Genomic DNA, 9,903 nt, shown 5'->3' with positions numbered 1-9,903 from the left:
TGAAACCAAATTGATCTTCTCCCAACTCAGCTTCAACCTGTTTTTCCATTCTTCTGTAAATAATACGTGTTAAAATTTTGCAGGCATGAGATACTAAACTAATGGTGCGGTAGTTTTCACACCTGTCAGCACCGGCTTTCTTGGGAATAGATATAACAACATTCTGCCGAAAATCGGATGGACTTCTCCTGTCTCATTCATCTTGCATACTAAATGGAATAACCTTGCCATGCTGGTTTCTCCTAAGGCAGTCAGTAATTCAGAGAGAATGTCATCAATTCCAGGTGCCTTGCTCTTATTTAGGTCTCTCACAGCTCTGTCAAACTCTGACCTCGAAATTGGGTCTCCCATTTCATCAGCATCAGCAGCCTCTTCTTGTTCCAGAACCAAATTATCTACATCTTTATCCTGATACAACTGTTGGATATGTTCTTGCCATCTTTCTGCTTTATCTTCTGTCCCTAGAAGTGGCTTTCCATCTGAGCTCTTAATATTCATACACCTAGATTTCCTTTCTCCAAAGATTTCCTTGATTTTCCTATATGCAGCATCTACCTTTCCCAGCACCATACAATCTTCGACATCCTTGCACTTCTCCTTCAGCCATTCTTCCTTAGCTACCTTGCACTTTCTATCCACTTGATTCTTTAATCGCCTGTATTCCTTTCTGCCCTCTTTATTTCTAGCACTCTTGTATTTTCGTCGTTCATCAATCAAGTTTAGTATCTCCTGAGTTATCCACTGATTCTTAGTTGATCTTTTCTTCCTTCCTAACATCTCTTCAGCAGACCTACTGACTTCATTTTTCATAACTATCCACTCTTCCTCTATTGTGTTCCCTTCAGCCTTTTCATTTAGCCCTTGTGCAACCTGTTCCTTGAAACAATCCCTCACACTCTTTTCCTTCAACTTGTCTAGATCCCATCTTTTTGCATTCTTTCCTTTCTTCAACTTCAGATGGCATTTCATGACCGACAAGTTGTGGTCAGAGTCCATGTATTGTCTATTTGATGCCTTTTGACTTTTTTTTTTTAAAAGCCGATTTTCTTCCAGTGCATTACTGTATATTGTAGCTAGTGTGTTCAACAGAATTGTCTTCTTTTTTCTCAATATATGTTTACCCCACGAAAAAATGGGAATTCTCAGAAGTCACCAGAAATAGTTCTAGGGAAATTTCCATCAGGAGAAACAAGGAACAATTTGACCTCGAAGCCTTCAACCCCTCCAACCTCCTAAGACACAGTGCGAGAACCAGTCAACGTCGAACTATGTTGCACAACCCATATGTCGTGTACCTCCCTCTTGATGCGAACTGTTGTACGCGTACGCTTCATGTTCAGAGCGTGTTGTGATTTATTGCGAAGTGGAAGAAAAAGAAGTGTGTTTGCAGCAATGCCCAAAGAAAAATCATTGAAATCCTACTGGCTGAAGCAGTAGATCACAGGGGATCCCACGGTAGTCTGTCAAGCTTCTTGTCTTCTTTTTTCTCAATATCTGTGTACCCCACGAAAAAAATTGGAATTCCGAGAAGTCACCAGAAATAGTTCTAGGGAAATTTCCATCAGGAGAAACAAGGAGGTAAGTTCCTTTGTTCCTTTTATTTGTTTTGTGATTGAGAACTATGATCGCATTTCATCGTAGCATTCTTCCAAGTTGTTTTGTTGCAATGCTGTATTAGTCGTGAAGTTTCAATAATTTATATATTATATATTTATGTAAATAATCATTAAATTACTGAACGGGGAGTTAGAACGCCCGTGGTCTCTTGTCACAGAATGGATGAAAATTAAATCGGTATTTTCAATTGTGATTCATTTCGTATGAAAATAGAGATTTGCAACCGAAATGCAATTTTTAAAACTCCCTTTAGAAAATCATGAATTCTTTTACACTTCTGTTAAGCCTTCGCGAAACACGGGTTGCAGATCCAATGTAACCCTAGGACGTTGCCACAGCGCGTTTTACAAGGTTGCCAAGACTATCTTTACAAGACCAGGCCAGCAAAAAGACCGTTGGTCTGGATTGGTGAGGTCCGGTTAGTAACCGTTGTGCATGGGGGGAGCGAGAGTCTGAGGACGTAAGGTCCCAGGTTAACAAGCCTCTAGCATCCCTCTAGAGTCTTGCTAAATTGTGACAAAAATAAGGTTATGCGCGCATGTCACGACAATTTCAAATTAGGCGGTTTTTAATTTTTAACGAGGGTGGCGGCCTTGCAGGCACACATGATGCAGGATCTATTATAGGCAACAGAAGATAGTCTTCATGACAGCTGATCCGGCTGATCAAAGCCGGCGAATAGAAACAAATAAAATGTTCACAAATCTGAGATTTATAGAGCCTCCGTTTTCAATCTTCTATATAAGTAAGAATACTGCAAGGACTTGGTGGGTCCTCGGCAAGCATAAAGGGCGGATCTCTCCTCTACGCTACTCCGGTATCGTTTCACGTTTTTTAAAATTATATTTTTCACCCGATGAGATACTGCCAAATTATAACTGAACATCCTTGAGGACATATTTCCACGTAAATTACCGGTAGTAATTCCCTTGTTCCTTTTTTGAAGTTTTGTACTTCTAAACACATCTCTAATAGTCGTTTTAATGAAACAAATGCATCATATATAGTAAGCATTATTGACAATTAGTCCAACTGTAGAAATGTTATATAGGAAAATCAAAGCCCAAACCCCATGGCACTACAGCCCTTGAAGGGCCTTGGACTACCAAGCGACCGCAACTCAGCCCGAAGGCCTTCAGATTACGAGGTGTCGTGTGGTCAGCACAACGAATCCTCTCGGCAGTTATTCTTGGCTTTCGAGACCGGGGCCGCTATCTCACCGTCAGATAGCTCCTCAATTCTAATCATGTAGGCTGAGTGGACGTCAAACCAGCCCTTAAGTCCAGGAAAAAATCCCTGACTTGGCCGGGAATCGAAAACGGGGCCTCCAGGTAAGAGGCAGGCACGCTACCCCTACACCACGGGGCCGACTTAAGATATAGGGACAATGTAATTTATGTCAACTTTATTATTTTTCAGATCAAATGTGAGAAAAATACCACAAAGATCAACTTAGGAATACTGCGATGCACCTGATACGAGTACAGAAATCCGTATCAATGCAGCCTTTCCACCAATCCACTTTGGGCAGTGACCAACAACCGTTTTCTTCAGACCTATGCACTGCAATGCTGGGAGCTACTATTCCCGTGCCTAAACCGGAGCATCTTCGAATTTCAACAAGCTGCTGGGATTCCCCTGCCTAAACCGGAGCATCTTCGAATTTCAACAAGCTGGTGGGAGCAATCACCAAGTTGGAGAAGAGTGGCATGCCTCTGGTGGAGTCATTTAGGAGTGTGGAAGAAGTCAGGGGAACTTCTGACCGAACCTTTAGGAAAGCAGCCGCTGTCAGCGAAATAAAACTAGATGAAGTGACTTCATTGAAGTTTTGTCCAATCACTTCAAGTGATGTTGAGAAATCTTTCTCTCAGTACAAAAACATTATGCATGAGAGGAGAACAAGATTGTTACCGGAAAACATTGAAACGTTTCTTGTAAATTCCTTTTATAGTAATTGAGTGTGTTATTAAATTATAAGTATTTTTATGCGTTTTTTTACGTTAGTTACGTTAGTTACGTTATACGTTAGTGCCAATTTAAATGTCTATTTTGGCTAATTTAAGAGCCTATATGCCTGCCTATTTTAACTGTTTTTAGTGCCTAAAATTCTAGTCTCTAGACGGTACCTATGGACAGTTCGGTCGACTCATTTGTTCAGTGAAGTTGAGCGCCTTTTTCGAGTTTGGTCTCCCCAAACACTTACTGAACAGACCTCTCAAGCAGGAAGCTCCGAATGAGTCTAGACTGAACAGGACCCATTTGTTGTAAATGAGTTTGACAAGTCGGTTGCACAGCTCTAATTCATGGTTGGCAGTCACTGATGTAGTAAAATTATTAATGTATATTTACTTAGAATGTGTATTAATTATTAACACAAATTTCTGTTAGGGGCTGCCTAGCCGAGGCGGTTCGCCCGGAAGGACGTGGGTTCGAATCCCGTCAGGAAGTCGTAAAATTTAAGAAACGAGGTTTCCACTTCCGGAGGTGCATATGGCCCTGAGGTTCACTCAGCTTACACTAAAAATGAGTACCAGGTTAATTCCTGGGGGCAAAGGCGGCCGGGCGTAAGCTAACTACTCTACCCCATCACGTGCCGAGGTTAACAGTGGTGGAAGCCTTTACCTTCCACTCCTCCAAGGGCCTTCATGGCCTGTACGGAGGTGACTTTGCTTTGCTTTTACAAATTTCTGTTAAGGATTGTGTAGTTGCGGAAATATTAAGATAAATTAACAAATTCGACAACGGAGTAATTTATAGACAAAGGTTTATCTATTTTCAAATTTATTTTTAGGAGTTCAACGTCGCACTGGGAGTCTCCGTGGCTCAGGCGGCAGTGCGCAGGCCTCCCGTGGTTCAAATCACGATCATTCCACGTGAGATGTGTGCTGAACAAAGCGGATGTGGGAAAGGTTTTTCTCCGGGTTCTCCGGTTTTCTCTGACATCTTTCATTCCAGCATCACTCTCCAATATCATTTCTTGTCATGTGTCGGTCAGTAACCATTGCCCCAGAGGAGTACGGCAGGCTTCGACAGACGGCACAATGCCTATCCCCGCCACTAGATGGGGACTTCAGGCATTCAATTCCTGACCCGGTCGAATGACTGGAAACAGGCTGTAGATTTTCATCTTCATTTTAATGTCGTAACTAACACTGACAATAAAATAGAAAGGGCTAGTACTGGGAATTAATTTTCAATCCTGAAAAAATATATTATTATACGTTATAGCAGTAATTAAGGGCAGAATATAAAAATGTCTCAAACATTCATAACATTTGCTTCTCGTCTAAAATCAACATTTGTACGCTGCAGCCGTTCTCCCCTCCCCTCTGCTGCTCTCTTCATATGCTCGATATTCCTGTACTACATCATCACGTTACTCAGGTCGCTAAGTATGATTTTCTGGTCCTCCTCTATCTCTTTTTTCTAGCACTTTTCCTTCAAAAATAATTGGGAGGAACTTATCGTACAGTTGGTCTGAAAGTTCTTCCCCTACTTTCCATCTCTTTAATATGTGTCACAAAAGGCAGGAAGACATGTTAAGACCAGAACCACGTATCTACGAACACTCTGCCTTAGTGTTCGAATATTTTTCGCTTACTTGCGTGCAGGAATTGAAGCAGAACATGTTCGATGATGAACCTGCTGCACCACCCTCCCTCATGTCGACGATAGATTAAGGCGAATAAGCTATAAAACGTAAGTAAAACAGGAAAGGAGGGAGGGTAAAGAGAATGATACCGTTTTAAGAGGGGAACGAACCGTAAAATTAATCAAGAAAGGGAAAGCATTTTGTTCTCTCCAAGGAGCCCTTGAACCGCTTTAAAAGGATATTGAAGACGCTAGCGTAAGTTGAGCCAAGCTACGTAGCTTCCTACGCTAAATACTTTATTACAACACTCAAAGACGTCTTAGGCTGCCTTCGGCGTCTATTACAAAGCAGATAGTAATAATAATAATAATAATAATAATAATAATAATAATAATAATAATAATAATAATAATAATAATAATACCGAGCAACTTACCCGCGCGATTAGGGATTAAGGGTGTGTAGCTGTGAGCTTACATTCGGGAGATAGTTGGTTAGAACCCCATTGTCGGCATCCCTGAAGATGTTTTTTCGTGGTTTCCCATTTTTACACAAGCAAATGCTGGGATTGTACCTTATTTAAAGCCACGGCCGCTTCCTTTCCACTCCTAGCCTTTTCCTTTCCCATCGTCGCCATAAGACCTATCTGTGTCGGTGCGAAGTAAATCCAATTGTAAAATAATAATAATAATAATAATCATAATAATAATAATAATAATAATAATAATAATAATAATAATAATAATAATAATAATAATAATCTTGTAGCTTGTCCCGTTTCTGATAATTATGGTTGTTTTAAGGAGCTTAACATCTAGGTCATCAGCCCCTGTGTCCTGTTATTATGAGTCGCTGCTTTTGATAAGCCTCGTTCAGGTCTGTCCATTTTCGTTGTCTCCTCATCTAAGTCTGTCTCCTCGAGGGCTTCTGGATTTAGCTTCGTCCATTTTTTCTACGGCAATCGCCTTTTCCTTTTCATGTGGAGGTTCGTCTTCAGCACCTTCATTCCGTCCGCTGGTGACCATAATATTTCGTATTTCAGTAACATTATAACAGTAAATAACATAAGCCCAGACCCAGCTCTCGTTAGGAAGAAGACTTGGGCCAGGATGTTTAAAAACTGAAATGATTTCTAGATGGTGGCAGTGTTAAATACCTCGTTTTAAAGAAATGGAACCAATGTATATAGTAATATGAGGCTGGTCTCAGTATGACGTCATCAAAGACAAAGACACCTCCGTACAGGCCATGAAGGCCCTTGGAAGAGTGGAAGGTAAAGGCTTCCACCATTGTTAACCGCGGCACGCGCTGGGGTAGAGTGGTTAGCTCTACGCCCGGCCGCCTTTGCCCCCAGGAATTAACCTGGTACTCATTTTTGGTGTAGGCTGAGTGAACCTTAGAGCCATATGCACCTCCGGAAGTTGAAATCTCGTTTCTTACATTTAACGACTTCCTGACGGGGATTCGAACCCACGTCCTTCCGGGCGAACCGAGCACGCCTTTACCGCCTCGGATGACGTCATCAGATGACATAAGAATGCTGTCATTTTGAGGTGTTAAAATTACCGTGCCACGCGTCTAACAGTTAGGCCTAATTTAACTCTAGACTCTGGCGTGGTGTGATGTCGTGTAACGTGTCGTTTGATTCGTCTCAATGGGTTATAACCGATTACCACGAAAGGGTATCAGATAGTGAACATTTGAGAAAATTATGGTTCGAAGAATATAGAAATATGCCTTTATTTCGTATCATGTCGCCACGTACGGAAAATAAATAGCTTCAGACCGAAAACGCATTCAAGAGAATAAAGGGGCTTGCCAGAATTCCAAAAATTCCCTAATTACCAACGTCCAGCGTCAAATGCCTTTTCTGGAGCGTCTAAAATTTATGTTGGCCGAACGTTATGAGGCAAATCCACCACTGCAGGAGCCATAACTGAGGACATTTATTACTGCCCCCCTTGGGGAAAATGATCTGGAGCTTGAATATACAAACAAGTTGTTTATAATTAAGAAATAAAATATCTACAATAAAATTTCAAACCCGTATCGACTAGATACTTCATTACGACAATACCTATAACGAGGTGCGTATTTTAGTCGAAACTTTAAGCCATTTACAAAAAATGGTTTGATGTTACACCAGCTCAGATTTTTGGCAACAGTGGATGGATATGGCTGCGACCTTAATTAAGGTAGAGACCGAACATTTGCCGGGTGTAAGAATAGAAACCACGGAAAAGCATCTTCAGAGTTGGCGATGGCTGGGTTCGAACATACTATCTCCTGAATGCAGGTACACGGTACGAAACACGCAGACAACTCGCTCGGTAAAATACTGTAGATATACAGTAGATTGCAATAACTATGTACAGTAGACATGAAAAGATTATCCCAAGACAGGGTGACATGTAGGGCTGCATCAAACCAACCTGTGTACCAATTTTTAAAATATAACACGAATATCTTCATTTACCTCGTCATGGTACTTTTCTTCATTGCTTTGTTGGGATCTCTGAAATGCCTTTACTACAAGTTTTGTAGGCTTCACACAATGTTCAATCTTTCTTATGATGTGCTGAGTGGCTCAAACAGTTGGGGCGCTGGCCTTCTAACCCCATCTTGGCAGGTTCGATCCTGGCTCAGACCGCTGGTATTTAAAGGTGCTCAAATAAGTCAGCCTCGTGTCGGTAGATTTACTGGCACTTGAAAGAACTCCTGCAGGATTAAATTCCGGCACCTCGGCGTCTCCGAAAACTGTAAAAGTAGTTAGTGGGACGTAAACCAAATAATATTATTATTAACCTTTCGAATGGAATAAAATCGGGAGGAGAGGCAATAGCCGAGGTAGCAAGAACGTGCTTAGATCACCTGAGAGAACGAATCTCCCAAAAGGTAATAAGGTACATGACCTTAGGGTTCACTCAGCTTGCAACAGATATGAGCACCGGATTAATTCCTGCAGGGTAGGACGCCGAGCATAGAACTATTCAATCGCACTCCGTAGTTGCAACGTTTATCGCTCTTAGATGCCATCCTAGAAGGCCTACTTTCGATTCCCGTCACTGCTAGAGATTCAAAATCGACAGAAGTTAGAAGTTAGTTAGAAAGGTACTTGAATCTCAACTCGACTGGGGTGTACCTGAGAAGGGCTACAACAGCCCGAGGAATATTTGGACACGAGGTCACTCAGTACCAAGATTATGAATACAGTAGTAGTATGTATTCTTGAACTTCTACGGTCCGGCCGCGCAGACTACGGGTCGTGAGCCTGCATTTTATCAGTAGGCACCGGGTTCGATTCCCGGTTTTTATTTGAATCTGAGGGCTGATTAGAAGTTCATTCGCCTTTACATGAGAACAATTGAGGAGCTATCTGATCGTTACAAAGTGTTCCTGGTCTCAAAACCAAGAGCGATCGCTTGATAGATTAAGGCCCTTCAGGACTGTAACGCCATAGGTTTACTTTGTTTATTGGTTGTTCAACTTTTGCTCCTTAACGACTTCCAAGATCTGAAGCGATGCTGACTTTGTTTTTCTTGGCAGAATCATATAATCAAACACATATCCCCCTCCCTGCTATTTTATTATCAAGAGTGATATGCGGTGACTTACTGCACAATACAAAGATTAATCCAATGCGAACGACCGAAGCACATGCTCTGCTGTATTCACCAACACTTGTGGCAAGCCCCACTTTAAAATATCAGAGGAAATTTCTGCGCTCTTTCCCCTTCTCTTCTTATCCACCCTTACAACATACAGCAGCAATATAGAGAGGTGGGGGTTATACGATAGCAGTATATGACTGCCAAGTGGTACAGGGAAATTGTCTTGGTCGGGGGTTGGCTAACCCCAGAGATGGTTTTGAAATGGGTTTATGGTAGGTGAGAGACAACCGAGGCAGGGACAATTGTCGAGGTGAGTTCTCCGCGACATGCTCCATTGGCTTCCACTAGGAGGGGTGTTCTGTCCTTTAATGGGGCCAGTGTGGCGTAGCGTTTAGAAAAGGGTCGAATACATGACTGGCCAATCTCTATGTTATCGTCCGCTCCTATCATTTTTGTTACTGTACCAAACAGACAGATTGTGTGTGCTTCCTTTACACGCTTCGTGAATTAAATCCAGCCTCCCCAGAGTCGTTTTGTTTACATGCGACTGAAAGGAACTGAGCCAAAATTGAAATATTTGAAGGGACATTCAGAATATCGGAATTTTATTGATAGTTGGAGAAATTCTACTTAAGCTGATTTCAGTCAGGTGCCGAGTCAGGTGATGAAGCTCTAACTAGCACCGAGATATAGGAACATATCACCTGTCGCATATCTCCGAGTCGATAACAAAGCAAGCTTTAGTTTAACGTGACCGTCGATATCATGACGCTAACTACGGGATCTCAATTTTTACGTGGAATCCGAACCGCTGGGACGTGACTTTACATTTCAAAAACCCTATCATTATTGCAATTAAACCCGTGTTATGCAACTCACGTCAATATCCAACTTGACATTGTTATAAAATTATATTACAATAAAATAACTGAAAACATTATTCAACTGATGGCTAATTTAAAGCCTTGATCGAATTTAAATTTAAAAAACAGTGCCTCCCCTTTAATAGAACAATTGATTTTTTTCATGATCATGAAATTGGGTGAAATTCGAACCACGGCCATCTTAGTGAGAATGAAATGA

The sequence above is a fragment of the Anabrus simplex genome, chromosome 1 (genome assembly GCF_040414725.1).
Source record: "Anabrus simplex isolate iqAnaSimp1 chromosome 1, ASM4041472v1, whole genome shotgun sequence".
Lineage (NCBI taxonomy): Eukaryota > Metazoa > Arthropoda > Insecta > Orthoptera > Tettigoniidae > Anabrus > Anabrus simplex.
Note: the sequence above shows the minus strand (reverse complement) of the source record.